Source organism: Drosophila albomicans, chromosome X (assembly GCF_009650485.2).
Source record: "Drosophila albomicans strain 15112-1751.03 chromosome X, ASM965048v2, whole genome shotgun sequence".
Taxonomy (NCBI): domain Eukaryota; kingdom Metazoa; phylum Arthropoda; class Insecta; order Diptera; family Drosophilidae; genus Drosophila; species Drosophila albomicans.
This window is the reverse complement of record NC_047627.2, coordinates 21789429-21809584: the sequence shown is the minus strand read 5'-3', so window position 1 is coordinate 21809584 and position 20156 is coordinate 21789429. Positions and strand designations below refer to the sequence as shown.

At 36.6% G+C, this 20156-nt stretch overlaps 1 protein-coding gene across 6 annotated transcripts in view; it reads right to left on the bottom strand.

Moving 5' to 3' along the window:
• Nucleotides 1-20156, bottom strand: part of LOC117573517 (mannosyl-oligosaccharide alpha-1,2-mannosidase IA) — a 66298-nt gene that overhangs the window by 17139 nt on the left and 29003 nt on the right. Inside the window, exon 1 of one of the 6 annotated variants that reach the window (XM_034256763.2) lies at nucleotides 707-795. The exons of the other annotated variants lie outside the window; for them this stretch is intronic. The gene's annotated coding sequence lies outside the window, so the exon portion shown is untranslated. Of the gene's footprint in view, nucleotides 1-706; nucleotides 796-20156 lie in introns of those variants that run through there. 6 annotated transcript variants of the gene reach the window in all.

Sequence of the window (20156 nt, the reverse complement as noted above, 5' to 3'; positions counted from 1 at the left end):
TCTGCTGATGCCTCATTTTCAGTTCTGTTTTTTTCGTTTTCAGTTTTCAGTTTGTGTTTGTTTTTGTTTTGGCTCTCAACTCTCGAGAGATGCGTTTAAATATAAACATTGTGCAAGAGATATGTGTGTTTTGCTTGGCGACATAAGATGAGCGAGGCTCAAGGACATGACTATGCGGTAATTAAAAAAAAATAACGCAACGCAACAAAAACAAATACCCGAGAGCAACAGCAACAGCGACTGGACTGCGACTGCCTAGCTGACTGAGTGATATAGCTAGCTTTATATATGTATGTATGTAGCAAAAGTTGCCCAGGAGGCTGCTGAGAATGTGCTCTGGGAATGCAGAAGAAACGTGTCAAGCAGCATCGTCTCCCTCTTCTTCTTCTTCTTTCACTTTACTTCGCTCTTCGTCACACGGACATCCATCACATGTGTGTATGTATGTATGTGTGTTGCTTTTACTCTCGCTACCTTAGAGGCAACACACACACACACACACACACATATGCAAGTTATGTTTTTGCTAGTGTGTTTTTGTTTGTTGCTTTTGTTGCTGCCGCCGTTGTTGATTAGTTTGAGTTGTGCATAGTAAAAATTTGTATGTAGTCAACTTTGTGCTGCCTCGTTGAACTGTTGCGCACACACACACACACGCACACACACACAGACTCTCACTTATACAAACATAGCATAGCGCACATACACTTAAAACTTGGTTTAATTAAAATTATATATACGTTTGCCGTTAGACAATATCAAATATTTAACAACAACAACAACTACAAAAAAAATATCACGAGACGCGTGTTTACTTTTTTTCTTTCTTTTTTTTTTTTTTGGTATGCTATGTTTTATTATTGTTTCACTTTTCGGGTTCTTGTGAGTTGGGGGTTCGGTTTTTTGTTGTTTTTGCTATTCTTATTGGGGGTTCTTGTTGCTTTCGTTATTGTTGTTGTTGCTGTTGTTGTTGCTGCGAGCAACGCGTGGCCGCAGTTGAGCAGACAACAGGCGAGTGCGGTAAGTGGAATCAACTGGCCCAACCGAAACGAAATGGAATCGCAATGCCGCGACCGAAGATGTTTCGCTCGTTGCCCCGACGAAGCAACGACGACGACGACGATGGGCACCCAAAGCACTAGAACTGAGCATTGAAACGCAATGGCAATGAAACGGGAGAGAGAGAGCAAACGAAGTGCAGAAAGCGCGAGCATGAAACGAAATGGCAAACAAGCGAAACATCAAAACAGAGCAGCAGCAACAAATTGGTAAACGAAACGTTTCGTTTGCTGCTGCAAAAGCTCTTCTTTCTTTCTTTTTTTTAAATGGCCTTCTCTTAGGTGATTAGCGTGGGTGGGGGAGGAGAGCGGGGGCGGGGCGATGGTGCTTAAATTTGCTGCAGCTAACATAGCCTTGAGCCTGATGCGATATATAGTAGGGATCAACAAAGCAGCGATCATCAGCAGAGAGAGAGAGAGAGAGAGAGAAAGGGAGAGCAAGTGAGTTGTAAAATATGAGCATCAAATAATTCTCAATAAATAATTAGCCCCCAAGCAAAGGTAATAATAACAAAATAATTAGCACGCTACGCACAACAACAACAACAACAACAACAAGAGCAACCAACTTTGGCAATGTGTGTGAGCTTGCTGCTCCATTTACATTTTAATTATGTTTAATTTATGGCAGCAAAAGGCGACTTAAAAGGCAACGGCGAATGTCGTGAATGTTAAGTATACGCCGTGTGCGGCAAACAGCAGCAGCAGCAAACGAATGCCATGTGGCCCCGCCAAATGAATGAAGTGTCTGCTCTGCCTTCCCCCTTGCCCTTCCCCTTCCCTCTTCACTCATTTCCTTCGCTATTCCCCCTCAAAAGCATTTAAGGGTTATGCCCCGTAGAAAGCATCGGCTTCAGCTTCAACTGCAACAACTTCAGCTCGTTAAGAGCACAACGTAAAAGAAAAAAAAAATTACGCCAACTTAATGGTTTGCATTACCATCAATTACCATTACTTAAGTAATTACAACGCTGCAAAAGCAAAACAATTTTCAATTTAAAAGTCTATTGTACTTATGCACATATTACTCGAGACTAATTCTTTCAAATGCCTTATTATGTTGCAAATTTTCCATATTTGAGTGAACTTTTCTTTTCGATTGTTTAAATCTGCTTTCAATTTATTATGAATTAAAAACAAATTCTATTATTAATAGTGCAACAGTTTTATATTAAATTATGATTTCAAATTCTATTTTGAATATCGGTAGCAGTTGAAGTAATTATTCCTTATAATAAACTGACATTATATCAATTTTGTTACATTTTCATAAATCAAAAATGAACAGCAAAATAATGCAATTAAATTTGGTAAACATTAAAATTCACTTTGAATTATTGTCAAGTCAGTTTCCATACATTTTCTTATACCCTGAGCAGAAAAGTAAACAAGGCATTATAATTTATACCTTTCGCTATTCAATCAAATTGTCAAAGTCGATTTTGATTGTGTTTGTGTGCATTATTTTCTATTTAACAACGTCTTTATGTTTGACACTTTAAATATTTTCTGCATTTTTCTTTCTTGGCAGTCTGTTGGAAATGGAGTTTTTCTCTAACTTTACTTGCAACGCGGTGCCCAACTTTATCAGCAAATTTATTCCCCTGCTGCCAATTTTCATCGTACATTCTCTGTGTAACGCTAGCTAAAGCCTTGCGCACACAAACCTTTTGCTAACATTATACCCGGTGCAGATTGGTTAAGAGGGTATTTTAATTTGGTGGCAATCAAAAATGTGTGTCAGAATTAGATGGAAATGGATGGGGACATCTAAAAAATGGAAAATAATAGTCAACATGTGCATTTTATATGATGAAAATTATATCTAAAAATGCGATCGGAATCTAGGAAATTATTTTAGGCAATATTTTTTGTTTAAATACCTTCTATAGATTAAAATTGTTTGTACAGTAACTAAATATATATTTAGAAATTCTTTTCACAAGTACTTTTTTGTATTTATAAATAAAAGAAAAAAAGTACCGTGTACCACACAGTCGAGCACACTCGAGTGAAGCTTTCTTACTTGGTTTCATTTTGATATTAATTTTTATTTTTGCTTTTTTCTGTTGTGAGCAAGTCGAGGCAGGGAGGAGGGGGGAATTGAGGCTGTGGATGTGGTGTTTCACAAAAGATGCCAACAGTTATTATTGTACGCCTTGCTTCCCAAAATAAGCTTGGATCGTTAAGTGAGTAAGTAAGTAAGTACGAAGGATTCTTGCACTTGTCACTTGCTCTGTGTGTGTGTGTGTGTTGTGCGCCTTGCCTTTAAGCCTGACAGCAGAGGACGACACGACAGCCTGGACATGGTAACACGACAACCACGCAACAACAGCAACAGCAACATGACAAAGGCAAACACGGCACAAAGTAAGACAATAAACAACCATAACAATGGCAACAACTACAACGCACAGCAAAGCCCAAAACAATCTAGCCGAGTGTGCACAACAGTCACATACCCTGGCTAATAGTAATTTTGAGTGTGACCATTTCCTTTAACTAATACTAACTTCTCTCCAATCTATAAATGCTCACAAATGAAAAAATAAAAAGTTCGAATTGATGTTTCCCTATCACTACGTTCTAATAACCCTTTTGCTTGTAGGCCAATCGTTGGTGTAGTTGTCTCTTCTTGTTAAGACTTTTCTGTAGGCGTTTTAGGCAATGTCAGACAAATTCATAGCAGCCAAAAAGAATAAACCCAACAACAACCAACAACAACAAGAACTGCGTTATGTTCTTCTGCATTTTTGCCACTCTTGTGAATCGTTCTTGTCTCAGCTTTTTAATAAAAACCCAAAAACAAAAAAAGAAAAAGGTAACGATGACAGCAGAAGCGACAGCAACAACAACATCACAGAGAGATGGCAGCATGCCCAACAACAAGTGTTTTGTGTTGTGCGAAAAAGTAGAGAACAAAAAATAACACAACCCAACGGAGAGAGAGGAGGCTGTGCAGCATTAGATATTTGAGGGCGTAACGTGGCCAACGACAATAAAAGGAGCAACAAATGAAACTTATGTGGTGTGAGAGACCGAGAACAAGAACGAGAAAAGTTACAAAAACAGCCACAACAAATATCCCTTTGCATCCTTTGTTCCTTCTGCTAAGCCCCGTCACCATAAACAATGGCGCGTGAATAAAAACAGTTAATTAGCTGACGACGCGTCGTCGACGGCGATTATGAAAAGGAAATGGCAATTTGTTGCTTGAGATATTCAGATATTCTAAGTCGTTTCCCAAAAACAGTCGGCCATATATTCCACAAACACTTCCGAACTTGCACTAAAACGTATTTGGGAATGTCATGGAAATTACCAAAGAGAAGTTCATTAATTTCAATGGCGTTGGCAGGAAATTTCAATAGTCAACTTTCTCTATAGGTCATAGAAGTAAAGAATGAAGAAATGACCACAGGAAACATTCGCAAAAGCTTCTATTATACTTCTTTATGTTCAGCTGGGAAACATCGCAGATCTCTGATATAGAAAGCAGCGTTAGAAGTACAGCCTCCTGGCACTTACCATTAATGTTGTTGTCCTACTATTATGTAGTGTAATAAGTGCATTTTACATGTAAGAATATTCGAAATGGCTAACTTAATACACAATAAAAGCTGTGTAAAAATTGCAGCCTCCTAGCTCTTACCATTAATGGTGGGCTTAGCTTAGCCTAGCGCGTACCGTCAAGAATGTCCCTCGAAAAGTATTGCAGTCAGACAGGAGACATTATAATCTACTAAAATACATTCTAAATAGATAACATTGTCCATACTTAACTATTAATATCAGTGTCAAAGCTGCAGCCTCCTAGCTGTTACCATTAATGTTGGGCTTTAATATGTATTTGAAGATATTTTATATGTAAGAAAGTTCCAAATAGCTAACTTAATACTCAATAAAACATTGATGGATGTGTAGAAACTTCAGCCTCCTAGCACGTACCGTCAAGGCTGTCCCTCGAGAAGTATTGCAGTCAGACAGGAGACATTATAATCTACTAAAATATATTCTAGAGAAATAACGTTGGACATATTTAACTGAGAGGCTACCTTAATGCACACCAAAATAAAGAAAGCGGTGTAAAAACTACAGCCTCCTAGCTATTACCATTGAGACTGATCTTTAATATAAATTGCAGTCAGTCATTACGTCATAAAAGGTTTTCTTAATGCACGATAAAATAAAGAAAGTGGTGTAAAAACTGCAGCCTCCAAGCTCTTACCGTCCATATTTAGTTCAGTTAGCCGTTTTTAATGTGCAAGTAAGTAGATTTTAAATATAGTACTTTATTAATTGAATTACTTATGCGGAAACACTACTTAGTTAATTAGTTATTTATGGATGGATATCAGATGCAAATTTATTTTATAGCTCAAGAGAGAGGCGATAAAATTTGTTTGTAATATTTGTAATATAAATCACAAAATAACAAACTCTTTATAGTAGTTACAATTTTTTTTATGAGTGAATTGAGGGAATATATTTACTCATTTAATCGTCGAGATCGTAATTGTTAATGCTTCATTGGGTCAAGCCAAGCCTTCTCGTTAGCACGTTAGATATTTCAATAACAGTAATTCACGCTGGTGTAGTTAACGGTTAACGGTTAACTGCAGCTTAGTGGGCCCCCCAAATAAATGTATATTCAAGCTAGTCGCTGTTGTAATGAAAGTGGCTAGCAAATGGTTCGCAAATGTTGCAGCAATTAAACGCATACGAAACTCGGGGTGTGTCTATTTATTATAACGGTGGTTAACCCATTGAAGACCCCCCTCTCTTCCGCCCACCCGCAGTAACTGCAGTTCAATTAAACAAAGGCTGCTGCTCGACACGCCCAGAAGCGAGTAAGTAACGCTCGACGCTCAATGCTCCATGCTCCATGCTCCTTATGCCCATGCCTAGGTTTACCAATAAGCAAATGAAATAATAAACTGGCTGCAGAGCTGCGAGCGAGCGAAGGAAAGCCGATGAGCCGGTGAGCCGGTAGAACAGATGAGGCAGGAAGGCAGCACGTGGCAGCATATTTAAGTGATTTCTTGCTGGCAAATAAATTTCTTCATTTTATGAGGTCACATTTCTTGTAGTCGCGCAACAGCCACAACAACAAGTAGAGAACGACAATGGCAACGGCAACGGCAACCACAACACAGCAATGAAAATGACAATGAAAAAAGAAAAGGAAAAAAATGTAGAAGGAAAACCCTTGGTGGCACGCATGTGTTGAAAGTATTTATGAATATTTAAATTTTGATATTATGACCTTCATTGATACATATCAGTAACACACACACACAGATAGAGAGAGTGAGAGGGAATGTGGCCATAACTGAGGAAATAGCCAGAGGCAGATCCTTAATGCCAACAGTTTGCACAGATGTGTTTCGATATTCGAGGCACTTGTTAATGTGTGTGTGTGCATGCATGTGTGTCGAGTTCAAAGTTAAATAAAAAGTAATGTTCTATAGCTCAAAAGTAAATTTGCCTCTTTTAGGTACCTTAATAGTTTTCTTGCATAGTCGAAGCCAGAGATTGCGTAATAATTTTACAACCTTATTGGCAACCAATAATTATAAATTGTGTCAACTCTATGGAAACTTAGCAGCAAAGTTTAACATTTAGTTATTATTTGCAATTTACATAACTTTAAATGATACAGAGCTGGCATAAATTGCCATAATTTGACTTAAAAGTTATTATTTTGGGAAAGTCATCAAATCATTTGTATGGTATTATCTTTTTTTAATATATAAAACTGTATTATGTTGTCCTCTTATTAATTGGAACCTTGATCTTATATCTAATGTTCTTGAAATCAAAATGTATTTTCATACTCTTGACCAAAGACTTAAGTCTTGATTTTATAACTTTGTTTTCCGTTATTAATTTATAAAGAAAAGTCTAAATATAATAAGAGTTTTACTTTGTTACTCCAAATCTTTATCCTTTTTACAATGAAATCGAACTCGTTTTTTTATAGTTAGTTATAGTTTTTGTCTCTCTGGATTATCTAGGGATGTGAACTTTATAAAAGTGAGCTGAAGCTAAATAAATTCCCATTAATAATCCACACACCAATTAGAAAAAGAAAACTTTACAACCAAAAGTAATAAATCAATTCAAGTCTTATTTTTCGATTGTTTTATGCACGATCCGAATGCATGAAAGGAAAAGGAAATTGTAAATAGCTGTTAAATCTCAGCGCATACTTAGTGTAATTGCTGTCTAAAACTTTAGAACTTGCTTTATGTGGAATTGAAATCCCTTTAGACGATGCCACTGAACCGGGTTACATACAAAAGCTGCATTCGCTACACACACACATATAAAGGATGTAAGTCTGGATGTGTGTGTGTGTGTGTTTGTCGACTGCAGCACATTACACACACATTAAATTTATGGCTCGAGCAAAAAACTCTTAACAACAAAAAGCACTAAACATTATGCCCACTCTGGGCGTAATTTTTTTTTTTTATTTCATTTTTTTTTCTTTTTGTTAACCCGCAGCTACATGAATGTGAGTGTGTGTGTGTGTGTGTTGGCATGAGAAATATTGCGAGTGCACTTTCTGCCTAACTGGGGAAGAGGAGTCAGCGATAAGTACACACAAAAAAATTTAAAAAAAAAAGAAGGTATAGAAAAAAATTTATAAATATAATGAAATAAAACAAGTAAGACAGCTATTGTCGAAGTGTGCTCGACTGTGAGATACCCGCTACCCATATGGAATGTAAGTAAAACAGTCCGGTATTATTCTTAAAATATGCCAAAAAATACTAAAAATATACCAAATGAGAAAATTGGTATATATATATCGCACTTCTTTCAAAATATATCGCATAGCCAGACAAAACAATTTAATTTATACCAAAAATACTAAAAATATATCAAAATATTGATACAGCGCCACTTACAAAATATACCAGATTGTTATTCTGCGCAACTTGAAATATACTGAAAATACTAAAATATACCAAATTATATATATATGGTATATTGATACCGTACTATTTTGAAAACAACAGTCAAAGCAAGCCGTAGTAAGTAGTCATGTTTCCTCAAACAAAAGTATTTCCTAAATAACTTTGACAATTTTTATACTAGTGTTGGTATAAAAAAAATGCGCAGTGAAATGTGAATTCGCAAAAAATCAGTTGATAAACTGTGTGCAAAAAAAAAAACACACACAAAAAGAATGCAATGTTGTCAATGGCTTTATAGTATACATACATATATTCTGTGCTTGAGTGAACGACTAATCGAGGGACTAAACCAAACGATGTGTGTATACAATAAAAATCAATTATTATGCAAGTACTATATAATATCCATTTCAATTCGTTGGTTAATTCGGAAGTTAAAGCTCGTCTTGCGAGCATATTCACTTGATTTTAGCCTCATTAAGCACACGGAAAACTTGGCGAGCAACTCTCAAATGAAATTGTGCTCATGATTGTGATTACGGTTATGACTGCTGCCGAGAATTATTGCCCATGCCTGAATACACATCGAGATGGGGGCGAAAAAAGGGATTGGGCAAAGTGTTGTGAAAGTTAAGTTTGCCCCAATAAGGTTCGTTGGATTTGCCGAGCGTAGAAAAATCTAATTAGCAGCCAAAGTGGACTGAACTATTTTATAGTTGCCATAGCATCAGCATCAGCATCAGCATCCTGAGATGCAATTAGAGCAACCATATGAAAATCAGTGCACATCTTGGAGCAAGGTCTGTGTACAGCGCAATCTACTCAATAGATAAGCTCAAGCGTGCACTGCTAATTGTCTCGTTTATTGATGCAATCCGGCCTCAGACTCTGGCTTGGTGTACTATAGAATCAACAAGAGCAATCGCTAATTGCAATCACAAACGAAAAGTGCAAAAAAGAAAAAGAAAAATATACTACTTGGAAAAATATGTTGTGTGTAGACTGTCTTGCCTTGCCTATGAATGCAAATGCAAATAACAAATTGCAAAATCTTGAAATATGTTTGCAACGCAGTCTTCAATAATCGTGGCATTCCAATTTTCATTTAAATATTGAATTTACAGCAGTGAAATTAGCAAATTTAAACTTACAATCGACTGCGTTTCACCATGAGGTAAACAATCGCAGCATTTGAATTTGAAGAACTAGTTTGTGTATTACAAAGAAATTTCTTCTTGGAATTGAAATCGATCTGAAGTTTCTAGTTATGCGTTGTGCTCACATGAACGAAATCCCATTTTTCCATGAAAAAGACAGTCAAGCACAAAATAAATAAAGTATAGTATATTGATACTTCGATACTGGAATGTCAAATCCAAACTAGACAATCTATTTTCCCTATCGGCAAAGCGATCAAATGAAAAAACAAGTTTAATTGAAAAACAATGAGATGAAAGCATGTGAGGCACTTTCTCAAGAAGAGAAATAGCATGAATTACAACTGTGGAGTCGGAGGACTGCAAATGAAATTTAAAATTTAAAAAATCGACCTATAGAAATAGGCAAAGAATATGAGATCATTTCCTTCAATAATTTCATTTAGCCACCAAATTTAGGCACACAAATGTTGCTAAAACGGTCACACTTAAATTTGTACACCTTCGCACCTCATTTATTTCATTTATCTGAGAACAGCGCTTTCACTCGTAGAATTGATGATTGTATTTACAAAGCAATGCATAAATAAATTATATCAAACATTTTTTAAATGTAGCCTGAAAACTTTTGTCGCTCTAGTTTATCTCATTTTAATAATGAATTGTATTTGTTATTACAATAAAATTATAATAATCATTTTTGAAATACATTTACTACAAATCAAATAAAAAAAAAAATCCCTCATAATTGCGGCAATTATTATTGGATTGCAGTGGCACTTGTACAGAGACACGCCCCCAGCGTTTTGACTGCGCTATAACAATTTCGAAATATCGCGTCGTATCGCTCTATCGATTGAATTGCCGCTTCCATGTGTGTTTGCGGCATTAACGCTAGGCCATAATTTATGGATGGCTGACTGGCTGGGTGGCTGGCTGCCTGACTTGCTGGTTGGCTATTTGGTTAGCCCGGCTGGGTATTGTCATGTCGTCCAGCTTCCGGCTAAACACAGCTCCTCCATGAACTGGCCTGCATCACAATCATCATCATCATTATCGTTATCGTTATTATTATCGTGTTGTGCTACTATCAGCTTTTTATCATCATTATTGTCTCAGCACGTTTTGCCGCGTGTAAAACCAATTTTTCATTTTGTGCCCGGCGAACCATAAACTTTTGCGTATTATTTTTTATGCGCTGTCATAAATAAAAATATGTTTTATTCTATCTATGTGTATGCATATAGTCGAAGTCGTAGTCGTAGTTAGAGAAACGTAACAACAAAAAAGATGAGGGACAATCCATTAAAGCGTGCTAATATGCGATTTAAAATAAATTGCCAACACAAAATAGATTTCACGACCAGCAAATTTTCCAGCTAAAGCTGATGCTAAAGCTACAAGCTACAATGTCTTCGAAACCATGTTTACTGCATACAGTGCGTATACGTAATTTGCACTGTGGTTTCTTGTTACCATATGCGGTCTGCAGCTCGTATACTTAATCTCTTTTACGCTGCCATCAAATACAATGTCTAAGTTAATTTGTGAGAGTCTCTCACGCGCTTTCCCTCTCTCTCTCTCTCTGTCTCTCTTCTTGAGTTGTGCTGGCAAATTCAATCAACTTATGAAGTTAACGCGCATTAAATGAGCGCTGAGAAGCTGCGCCAAGAAGTCAAATGAAATCGATTTATGTTTTCTTAAATTTTCAAGTTTTGTTAAATTTTTGAAATTAGTTATTTTGCTATAATCACGATTTACTATTCGTTTAAGTACGCTTTTAGTATTTAATTTTATTTAAGCCAGCTTCTCAGAGCTTAAATTTAATGCGCTCATTTCACTACAAACAAAAAACTGTTGTTGAATGTCTGCATGAGTCACAAACATGCCAAGCGCACACTTTGGCGCTCTGCTTGGCAACCTGTTGCCGCCCTCCAGCTCCAGTTCCAGCTTCTGCTTTCCCTCCCCCCCTCTTTCTCTCTCCTTCTCTCTCTGTCTCCCCAGCCAGCCAGCTTCCTCTACTCCCTGGTTCGTTGTAATTTTGGGCAAATGTGAAACATTGCCGCAGGCGAACAGTTCTTAAGAAACTGAATATTGTTGTCAACTAATTGTTGGCAGCGTCTGCTGCTTTGATCTCATTATGTGATAATGCGAGTGTGTGCTGCATACGATGCGTATACTTAACAACAGCTCTCTGCTGGCGAATATTCATTTTCTGTTGCTTAATGCGCATAAATAATAGCAATGAGCATTATAATAACTGCTTCATACTTTTGAAGCAAAGCTCTATTTATTTTGTAGAGTTGTTGGCAGTGAACTAATTTGATTTTATAATACAGATTTTTTTCTTTATCCAAATAGTATACCATAAAATGAATTTTTTACTTTAGAATTTAATTTTGTTTTTTTATTTACTGAACTCAATTTTGAATTATCAATTAATTTAATAGTTTTCAATTTCTTGTGTAATTGTATTTTTTGTTCACTTCTTTTCACGGTAATAAACAGATAACTTATGAAATGATTTCAAAAATAATTTTAGTAGTAACTTTTAGGTTCTTAAGATGATGAATTTTGAAGATTCTTTAGATTGAGTTTACTCTTGATTCAAAACAAATAACTCAACCTAAAGTGACCTAAGGTAATCAACCTAAAGTGATAATATTGTTCTATTTTTTATGTTTATCAAAAAACAGTTTCACCAATTTGCGTTTTGATTGTGAAATAATTTCTCTATGTTAAGTCAATCTGTTATATCTGCATCGATTCTGTGTCAAACTTGGAGCATAAATGAGCACACACGTTATTACAATTGAGTCATAAAAACGTACTCGATCGCAATTGCAATTATTATCGCGCACATTACAGCCTATTCATGGTGCTATTCACTGGGATTTCATGTAGAAAATTGCGTATACGCCTACGTCGATGCCATACGATATCGATGTGTGAGGCTCATATTTATGGCATATACTATTCCAAATGATGGACATTGAATATAAAAACTGATTTATTATGCCATTTTATGCACTTCAGTCTCATATTTTGTGTGTACGTGGCTTGGTCTTATGACTGCAATGAATGACGCGTAGTTGGGTGCTGGTTGAAGGTGGTTAGTCAATGCGGGTTATGCAAGTGGCCATGCTATGAAACCCATAACTAAAAATAGTACAGAAATGTTAACTATGCAGTTTTGTGCTGGCAATTGCCATGAAGGTCGCGGCCATTTTAATCTCTGTGTCCCAAAATGGCAGCCATTCAAATTTATGCTTTAGCTGTTCGAGAGCAAATAAAAAACGCTCTTCTAGCATAATAATACACCCACATCTCGCTTAATGGCCACTACGATAAACGTATTTTCGACTAAAGGGTCACTACTCTATATTTTGAGGTAAAGCTTTTCTTATCTCGTTTAGATACAAACCTTAAGCATTAAAAAAGAAAAGCCCAGATCATTCTGCTGTTCGTTTAAGCGCCAATTTTGAGGCATTTAAGTGAGATAAAGTTGTAGGAAAAGATGTTAGTAAATGTCACACAAATAAAATCAGACTTTTGATGACATTGAAAGCTGTACAAGAAACTCGATTGCATTACTTTAGGCCCCTAAGCGAAATCAAAGTGAACTTTTCATCTACTTATATTATTGAATTTTCGCATCTTTTTTGAGTCATTTAAGTGAGATATATGTGTACAAAAAATGCACTTAGAGGTCACATAGAAAATACTGAGTTTTGAAAACATTAAAAACTATAAAAGAAATGCTAAAGCTTTTGTTCGATTTGATTCATATTCATTCGATTCGAGTTGATGCCGCTAAGTGCAATCGAAGTGTACTTTTCATTTACTAAACAATTCATTACAAAATGGCATGTGTCAATGGCATTGTGCACACAACATGTTAATTATAATTATTATGTATGTTGTATGTATTGTTATTACGACAAATATTGCAAAATTTGCAAGTTCTTGCTATACCATTAAATAATATATGCATACACGTATGTATATTGGAAACCAAAAACGTTTTGTTGTTTCATATCCCGCTGGACCGTTAAATGAACCAAATCGAGAGAGCAAGAGAGAGAGGAGTGGAGTAAAGAGAACTCCAGAAATAGCCTGTCTGTCATCTGCAGGAGGAGAGCATGCAAATTGAATGTTCGCTCATCTGGCAAGCTATGAATATGATTTATTGCAGCAACACACACACACACACACACAGCATCGGCATTGGCAGCAGCTTCCCTTATGTTCCACTCGCATTTGCATATCAAATTTCTAATTGCAACGAGGTGCTGCACACACAACTCTGGACAACACCGAGTGAAAGCGATGCAACGCAACGCAACGCAACGTTGGCCATGGCCAAAATTAATGAATAAATATGGCATGTTATTTTGCTCATTAAAGCGCAGTCGAGAGAAAGAGAGAGTGAGTGTGAGAGAGAGCGAGGCATTTGCATTGAATGTGCATATCCTGCCTCAGCCAACAACAGAACAGAACAGAGCAACAGGATATGTAATTGAATTGAATTCATTGCCATTTGCCATTTGCCTGCTGCTTTCGCTGCTCTCTGTTGCTGCTGCTGCAATTACATTTAGCATTACATGGCAACCATTGAAACCAAAATCGCGATGACTATCGCAATTAGGGAGAAATGCCTGTTAGTAAATGTGTTATGCCAAAAAGATCGGACATCATAGGTTACTTATGGTTGGCGCATGAATCGCCAGAAAATGCCACAGCGATTATGTCATCAATTATGCAAGTATTCAATAAAGTACACTCTATGACCACACGAGTGCTGTACGGGTAAAAAAAGTCTATCAATTTGCGATTGGGTAAACAGAGAGAAACGCCTAAGAAATTCGCAATTCAAGTACGATTTTTGCAACTAAAATATGTATATTAAACAATAATTAATTATGTAAAGAAATATGTAAAATTCATTTACAAATACTAAATGTATGATATATATTTCAAGGTACAAGAAATGCTTTTAATACAAAATAAAATAAAACTGAAATTAAATAAACATAGCAATGTCTAGAATTGATGATCAACATTTGAAACAAAATTACGAGGTTAATTAATTTCATTAATGAATTTACGAAAAATATACCCAAAATCCAAAAATATCTTCACTCTGATTTGTTTAGTGTACTTTAATTCGAAATATGCTGATCTTTTTGACACGTAACAAATAAAATAAATATTTCAATATGTACAAACAAAAATAAAAGATGAATATTAAGAATTCATTAAAGAAAGAATTTAATAAAAATATCCATATACAAAACTTAATTAAAAATATACATAATAAAGAAATTTGTATATTACAATTATTTATTTAATTATACATATATCAAATTAAATAATTATACTTTAGCAAAAAATATACATACTTAATTTCAGAAACATGGCTAAGTAAAAAAATTGAGGCAGTGATTTTTACAATATAATTTTGCACTTTTTTTAATTAATATATAAAAATTTTACGACTTGTAATGTTGCAAAAATTGTACTTGATTAACGAATGCTTCAACGACCACACTTTTAGACCAAAATTGTTCTCTCTGTGTATTTTGGTTGTGTCTGTTTGATAGACATCGCCTAACGAACCCGATTCGTTGCATAATAAAAACCGCAATATAACCAAATGTATGTTTCTCTGTGTGCTCGTCAGGTAGTTTTCTTTTGCTGGCTGTTGTCCTGTCAATCAAGTGATTGAGTATCCATAAACCCAACAACGTCGTTGCCGTTGCCTTAGCTCTTCTTGTTGTCTCACTTTCACTGCTCCTCCTGGCTCCACTCACTTTTCGCTTTCTCTAGCAGCAGCAGCAGCAGCTGATGATACTGCGGACTGCGTTTGCCTTCCGCCCATTTGATTTGACTCCGCCGGACACAATGGCGGAGAGGAGGTTATGCTGTAGATACGCAGATAACACACATCATCGTATTTATCCCAATAGCGAGCGAACGTTCACCGAGTAAGCACTTTCAACGATGCTGTCAGCGCACAATTTCCAAAGCGCCAATCTCCAATCCTTTACGCATACTTCCCGCCCCCCAACTCTTTCCTCATCCTAATCAGCAAACTTTGCTGCTGCCTAAAATTATGCAACATAAGCTGAAAATTAAAGAAAAGCGGTTGAGAGGGAGAGACTGAGAGAGAGAGAGATGTCGATGTCAGACTCAGTCACATAAACTGAGGTCAGTCAGTGTAAAATATTTGGTGGTAATTTCACTGACATGCGGGGGCAGAGTTCAGTATTCTTGTTATTGTTGCTGTTGTGGACAACCACAAAAGCAAACCAAAAACCAGAGCGCACTTCACGACCAACACACAGCAGGCACTTGAACGCATATTTTCGACACAAAACTTCAAAGTGGTCAGAGTTTGTTTTTAGGTTCTTAGTGTCAGGCGACGATTGTCTCAAAGTTTTGTCAGACTTCGAGATAGAGACAGCAGCTGTTAAAGTGCCGGCTAGTAAACAAAATTCCAGAGACAATCTAAATAAATCGACCACTATCAAACTACCCAACACAGTTGTCCAACGTTGCGTATACTTAATATCAGTCCAAGTTGAAAGGAGTGTATCAAGAATACGTATTCATTGCGTATACTTAATATCAGTCTTATTTACAGCACAGACAAACCGAGAGTGTATCAAACATTTTCTATCTTTCTTTTGACCCGCACAACAGATTGAATTCAAGTTGTGTGTGTGCTATCCCAAATACAAAAAAAAATTGCCCATGTCAAGCATGACCTTGACAAAAAAAAAAAATGGGGCAATGACTAATATATGGGCGAAGTTGAAGTCGTAACTGCAACAGATAAAAGCGAGCAGCTGATTCCTCTTTTTTTTCGCAAAATCTTTGTAAAATATTTAATTGGAAATCTTGGGCTAGGCAAAAGCTTCACTCCAAAGTCGTTTCCCTTTTTTGAGCGAGGGGAAACCTCAGCTGGTACTCAAAAATTTGCCATCTTTTCAATTGCTTTTGGGGGGTACTTTTTTTTTTTTGGCTTTTGGCTTTGACTTTGAAGTAAAGTTTATCCAAAGCAGCGGGTGACGAAACCATTTTTGCAATTGCAAATTAAGCTCTTGGAACTTTTTGTTCAGCATATTTAGTGACAGAATTGAAATCATGGCTTCAACATTGAAAGTTTAAGCAGCTGCGAGAGCAGCTGACTAAGAACTAAAGTCTTTCCTGCTACTGCTGCTGTCCCAATTGATTGGCTTTGGCTATTTTGGGGTCTTGTGTTTTTTGGTGTCTTTGCGTTTTCTGTGTAGGCTGAGGAGGCCTTTAAGTGTTGTGCTTCAAGTGGCAGCTTCGGGTCTCTCTCTCTTTCTTTTAAGGAAATTGCCAAAGTTTCGGTACCGATTTTATGACCACTTCATAGGCATTTCTCACATGGTCTAAGTGCCCCAGAGTGTGCCGTTCGATTTAGTGCTGTGTCTCGTTGCATTCACACAGCAGAGCGTAAAACATTTCGTCTTTATCGTGGGTAATTTCCTCTTTTGGTCTTTTGCGTGCTCTCGTCTCGTTGCTCTACGAACCAATAATTTAAGTGCGAACACTTCGATTTGGCCTAAGGGTTTTTCTCTCCCCCCTTCTCCACCGTGTTTCACAAGCATAAACGAGAGATTAATATGGAGAAGGGATAGAAAATGGAAAAGGAGAAAAGCAAGCAAGCAAGCAGCAGCAGCAATTAGAAAGAGTCGTAAAACAAACGACGACCAAATGTTGCTTTTTTTTTTGCTGTTCCTTTTAAACGTAGAGCATAGATTTGCTGCATACATTCCCTGCATGATATATGACTGTAAAGAATGTGACTTTGCAATCTATTAGCTACCTAATTGATCAACATCAGACCGTGTGACATTCTCTGTCATAGATTCGCATATATTAAAGGTGCTCATTTCTCCTCTCCTTTTTTTTTGGCAAACTGCAATAAATAATTGAGAGTCAGCTCCTGATTGATGGATTGCCAAAAGCTGTTTATGCCATCGTTCGATGCAGTTGCTACAAAAAAAACTTTTGCAATATGTTATTATCTGTAGCAGAGAGTTGCAAAGGGTATTTCCTATATATATCATTGAAGTTTAAAAGGGCAAAGAGTTGGCTTTAGTTGCAGAAATGAATCAGCATAAAAATGGATGGAAAATGTTTGATGTTTAGGTTAAAGATAATGAATTGAAATAGCATTCAAGACAAAATTGTCAATACGCTAATACGCTAAAATCGAGCACACTCGACTCGAAAGCAAAACATTGCAGTATTATTCCTAAAATATACCGATTTAGTATTTTGGAGTATTAATTTGGTATATTTTAATAACAATACCATACTGATTTGCCAAAAATACCGATTTAGTATTTTTCGGTATAATTTGTGGTATATTTTTAACAACAAGGCCACACTTTTTTGCCAAAAAATATACCTATTTGGTATTTTTGTGGTATAATTTTGAGAATTTTTTAATAATAACTCGTTGATTCGGTATTTTCAGTATATTTTAAGAATAATACCGCACTGTTTTGCGTTTATTCAAAATGAGTTATATCTGGTGTATTGACAAAGTACTACACAAGAAATATACCATAGAGGTCAAAATATACCAGATTGTCAGACAAAGCAGCACCATTTCCTCCCAGCACAAAGTAATAATACCCTTTTACTCTATAGGTAGCGAGTATAAAAACGATTCTTGTTTCAAAGGCTACTATAACTATAAGAATTTCTATTCTACTCTGCTGAAGTGCTATACAAAAATGCATTTTCCTCTAGGCCTTTGCTTAGCCTTAGTCAAGGACTTTATATAAATGTGTATAGTTGTTTATAGCTTAAGCACACACACACACACAAACACAGAGACACGCACACATCAACGCATCGAGTGACTGCATTTGCGAACAACACTATAAATGATTTAGAAGCTTTTGCAATTTCCGTTCGGCTAATGCAATCAATGATAAAAGTGCGTGCCAACGAAGGAACAATAAGAAGCCGATACGGATACCGAAGCCGAAGCTGAAGCTGAAGCCGCAGCCACAACACAAGTCCAGGTGATGCGCAGCACTCAAGGAGCACCTGCTTCCTCTCGCCTCTGTCTGCCCACCCCTTCATCTACAATGTCTTTGTGCTGTCCAATGTGCCATGTCCTTGTCCGTATCATTTGTGCCATGTGCCTCTCGTGTTACGCTCTGCTATTCGCTCTTCGCTCCGTTTCGTGCACGTTTCATGCCGTGTGGAAATTGAATAGTTTCCGGTATTGAACATTGATTACTTTCGGCCCTCAAACGTCAACCCACAAAACTGGAGACACACAATTGAAGACGACGACAGACGACGACGACAACAAACCAAAACTTTTTGATATGCAATGGATTTCACATTGGCCCCTTCTAATGCTCAATACATTTCCATGTTCTCTTCTTGTATTGTGTCGCCTTCGACGTTGTCGTCGTAATCCGTGTTACATCTCGTCTTTGGCTACTTGTCATAAATTTACAAAAGTTTTTCGTTTATGACAATGACTGCTAGGGATCACAAGAATCCATTTGTATGTACATGCCTATTTTGCTGGTTGCATTTTCCATTTGCCTTCCAACTAATATGCGAGTTACACAAGGGGAAAGCATCATCGAGTGACCATAATTGAGGCACTCCCATTACTACGCATTAGTTAGCAACAGAGAAAGCTAACTTTTCTTTTGACTATGAAGCATGGACTGTGGAATGAATGAAAATTGACAACACAGACACAATTGTGAATGTGTACACTAAAGTCTCCCCTTTAGTGCACTTTTATGAACTGAATTTGAGCCCAGCTTAAAGTTTGCACAACATTTTACTTGATGCCAAAGAAGTGTCTGTATATTCCTTTTGGCTAATGAAACAACAAATTTCCTTAAATACAAATTGTCAATCAATAATTTGCACAATCTGGAAGTAAAGTTTATAAAACTAGAGATTCCTTTAGTATGAAAAAGACATCAATATACTAAACTTTGCAAAAGAGAATTTCAAAGATTTTTAGAAAGAAACGCAAAACAAATCTAGTCTCCACAGTGTGACGATGATATCTGCCTGACATAAGACCATCAATGCTTTTGCAATATCCTCTTAGCGTCAAATTGAAGCTTATTGTTCGAAATGTCAGTAGAGAGCTTCAGCCAGTCTCCGATACTCCATCACCTACATACCTGCCATGATATTGCGCCAAAGAGATACTCGAGTCGAGTCAGAGACTCAGTCAATATCAGAGACTGAGAAGTCGAAGTTGAAATTCCTTTCTTTTCTTTCCCGGGTATGACACAAAATTTTACGCTGCCGTTGCAACTCAGAACTCACCTGCAAGAAAGGGAAAAACAAAAGAGAAAATAAGGATTTAGTTTGGTTCAGTGCTTTTTCTTTGGTGTATGTTAAAGATGACTTATATACATATATATATATTTAGAGAGAGAGAGCGGCAAGCGCGTGTTTTTTATTTAAGAGGCTGCTTTGCATCACAATTGTTGATATAAATTATGCCTCGGCCTGACTGACGGATACAGATGAGTTTGACGGCGACTGATGATGGGGTAAACAACAACAGAAAGCGGCAGAGAGAACACAGCAAGCAGCAAACAGCAAACAGTAACAGGAAACAGCAAATCGTTTGACAACGTTGAGTTTGCGAGTCAACGTTTGCCAGGAAACAATCACAAACCGCAGTCACTTACAACAAAACAAAATGACAACGAAAATTGAAAATAAAAAGAATTGTTTGCAGGAAATTAGCATGAACTGTGCTGTGTTCAGCAAACAGTTTCAATTGAACTCTCATCTCGGTTATTATTACATATTAAGATCTAGCAAGTATCTAGTATCCAAAGAAGTTTGTCGATTTTTGAAAACTATTATTTAATTATTATATTTATAGAACTAGCAAAAAGTAGTTTATGCATAATCTACAAAAATATTCTTCATTACTAACTGGTATATTTTTAAAGTATTGATATACGTAA